The sequence below is a fragment of the Piliocolobus tephrosceles genome, unplaced genomic scaffold, assembly GCF_002776525.5.
Source record: "Piliocolobus tephrosceles isolate RC106 unplaced genomic scaffold, ASM277652v3 unscaffolded_22010, whole genome shotgun sequence".
NCBI lineage: Eukaryota > Metazoa > Chordata > Mammalia > Primates > Cercopithecidae > Piliocolobus > Piliocolobus tephrosceles.
In genome coordinates, this window is record NW_022304323.1 from 1 (window position 1) to 3,396 (window position 3,396).

Below are 3,396 nucleotides of genomic sequence, written 5' to 3' on the forward strand. Positions count from 1 at the left end.
CTCATACATGTCTATGGGTTTCCATCTGGCACTGAGGCAGTTCTAGAGGTTCAGTTTAGAGATATTGGCATGTAGGTCTGTCTGGTGCTAGGTTTTACTATGGCATGACCCAGGATTGAGGTCCAAGCAAAGTCCAATGCTTACTTCTCTGTCTTTCCCTAAGATTGTATCTCTCTCTGCACTGTTCCGTGATGTTGGGGGATGGATAACATGTATAAGGTAAAATTGTCCTTCCTACCCTCTTCAATGTGTCTTTTCTTATCATTATGTTATAACCAGGGGCTGTGATCACTCACCTGGTTTTCTTAGCTCTTGTAAAGATATTTAATGCACAGATAATTGTTCAGATTATCCATTTCCTATGGGAGGAAAAAATTATCCATTTCCCATGTTTTCTTGGGAGAATGGTCACTGGAGAACTCCATTCCAATATTTTGCTCCACTTTCCTCCCAAATAAAAAGAAGACATTTGAGAAATCAATGTACATAAGAAAATAATAAAAAGAGTTTCCACTTGTAAGTTAATAGCATGTTTTAGGCTTTAGTTAAAAAATGTTTTATAAATTAGGTCATCCAGTTTATCCAGCAAACAGAAAAATCAAATAGTATTAGGGTAATTAATTATTACTCATCTTATACGAGAAAATTAGAACTCATATTGAGATTGGTGAGTCAAAAGTCACACACCTTATCAGTGGCGAAATTAGTGTGCCTGGAATATGAATAAAAACCAGTCTCATCCCAATAAGCAGGCTTAGGTTCTATGGTAGATAAGATTGCATTGAACTGTGAGTTATATAAGCCTTTTTGTAGGTATATTTGGAGAACACATTATATTAATAATTTGATTCTTTCCCTAAGATGGGAAAATAAGAAAAAAATAAGAATCATGATGTGCACATATTATTCACTTTCATTCACCAAAATAACTAAATATTTAAAGCATTATATTAAAGCTATAGAATATATAAAGTTGAAAAGATGAATAAAACTCTTCACCAGACTCAGAGAAGTTTGTAATCCTCAAAGGGAGATATACACATGACTCAAGAAGGTTTTATTAATTCCACTGTGGTAAATAAAGGAAGGGTTTGTGGAGTAGGTAGAGTTTAAACTGAGACTCACAAGATGGACATAGTTTTTCAAATGAAAAGAGTGATGTTGTTTTTTATGTGGAAGAGGGTACTGAAACACAGACTTTAAGAAAAACATATAGGAGGGGCATAATGTGAAAAAAAATGAGCTAGGAACTGACTTGCATGATAGCTAAATAGAAAAGTGAAAACAATTCTATTTTGATTAGGATCAGTCTTTGAAGTTGAGAAGGAGGGAAGATAGAAATCAAACCTATTGCTTTGGTGAAAGACAATACTATAGAAATAATAAATTGGGCCAGGCCTGGTGACTCACACCTGTAATCACAGCATTCTGGGAGGCTGAGGAGGGTGGATGGCTTGAGTCCAGGAGTTCAAGATGAACCTCAGCAACATGGTGAAACCCGTCTCTCCGAAAAAAAAAAAAAAAAAAACATCTAACCAGGCATAGTGGTGCACACCTGTAGTCCCAGCTACTTGAGAGGCTGAGGTGGGAGAATCACTTAAACCCAAGAGACAGAGGTTGCAGTGAACCAAGACTGTGGCACTGCACTCCAGCCTGGGCTATAGAGTAAGAACCTATCTCCCTACATCAAAAAAAGAAAAAAGAAAAAAGAAAAGAAAAGATAAACTGACTTATAAGTCTTCCAAGAATAATTTGATTATTATAGATTAGGAGACATTCTAAAATGATTCAAAAATAATATCTATGAAGTGCTATATTTCTAAACAAAAAGGGGACTAGGTACTAAATATCAATTAATCCCAGGAAATACCGGTCAGTATATAGGTCCCACCATTTTCAGAGCATGATGGGGATAAAAATTGCAAAGTGTAAAACATACTTATCCTTGTTATAAAAGCTCACTAATTCAGATGTCTGGATCCTATGGGAAGCTATGTTGGCCCAGGGACAGGATATGAAGATTGAGACAAGAGGACTGAAAGTAGGATGAGAAAGACAGTTTAACTGTATGTCTAAGACAAGTAGGAAAGGGTAGGAATACAGATGGTGTCAGAAATCTGATGGAAAATCAGGTAGGATAGTATGAAGACAGAAGTTGATAAAATATATCTTAAAAAAAGGGCACACAAATTCACTTAAAACACACACACACATAAATATGAGTCATCTTAAGATGTAAAAATCACTAGGAAAAAAACCATAAGAAATTCACATTCCAAATAAGTAGGATTAGATAAAAGTATCAACAAGATCTGTCAAGGATAGAGGAGGCAGTGAATGTCACATGTTATTCACTCTACATAAGAATCAAAGTTCTTGAGTCAACATCTATATGTCCACGAGAGATCCATTCATGGAAAAAAAAAAAAAAAAAAAAAAAAAAATATTCACGTTGAGCTGAGTCAGAGAAAACCAAGACATCTAACATATATATATGTATTAAACAATACAGGAATTGAGAAACATTTAAAATAATTAGAATTATATTTCTCATTTATTTGAAAACCATACCAGTCTATGCTCCAGTGATTATGGCTTGTCAATTCGTACTCACACAGATGAAGTCAGGAAAAACTTCCAAACAGTTCTAGAATGCCAAAACACTAAGATTCCAGTCAGTGAAACAGAAAGCAGGAGCCAACGAGTAGATATCCCTATAATCAATTGAAACACTGAAAAAAAACTCTAAACTTATTCTTACAGTAACAATTTAAATTTTCTATGTATCATAACAATTATTCTCCAATATCAATTTCTGTTTTCAAGATCAGGCGGCATTCATTTTATTTTTTATAACCTCCTCAGCAGGTTCTGGATTCCCTGCTTGATCTACTTGGTTCTCATACCATAAACAATGGGGTTCAGAGCTGGGGGAATGAGGTGGTGCAGGATGTTGAGCAGGATGGAATCCACAGGAATTGTCTTCCTGCCCAGGTTAGTGATGACCAGAACCAGCAGGACTGTGCTGAAGAAGAGGATTAGGATGAAGTGGGAGCCACACGTGCTCAAGGCCTTGGCCATAGCACCCTCGGCCTTGATACTTAGCACAGTTTTCAAGATTAAAAAAATAAGAGAGAACAATAAGGATGAGGTCAGAGCCCAGGAGGGTCCAGCATGTAACAAACTGGTAGTGCTGATTCAAGTTGATGTAATCACAAGAGAGTTTAAAAACAGACACGTTAGTACAGATGCAGTTCTTGATGATGTGTCCTGCACAGTATCTGAGTCGAGAAGAAAGTATGGGGATAGGCATAGTAAGAAGGCCATTCCTGACCAAAACAAAGATGGCAGCCCTAGCGACAAATTGATCAGTGATGATGAATGAGTACTGTAGGG

The 3,396-nt window shown here is 36.4% G+C and overlaps 1 pseudogene; it reads right to left on the bottom strand.

The window, feature by feature from the left end:
- Positions 1–2,850: 2,850 nt before the first annotated feature.
- Positions 2,851–3,391, bottom strand: LOC113221231 (annotated as a pseudogene).
- Positions 3,392–3,396: the final 5 nt, after the last annotated feature.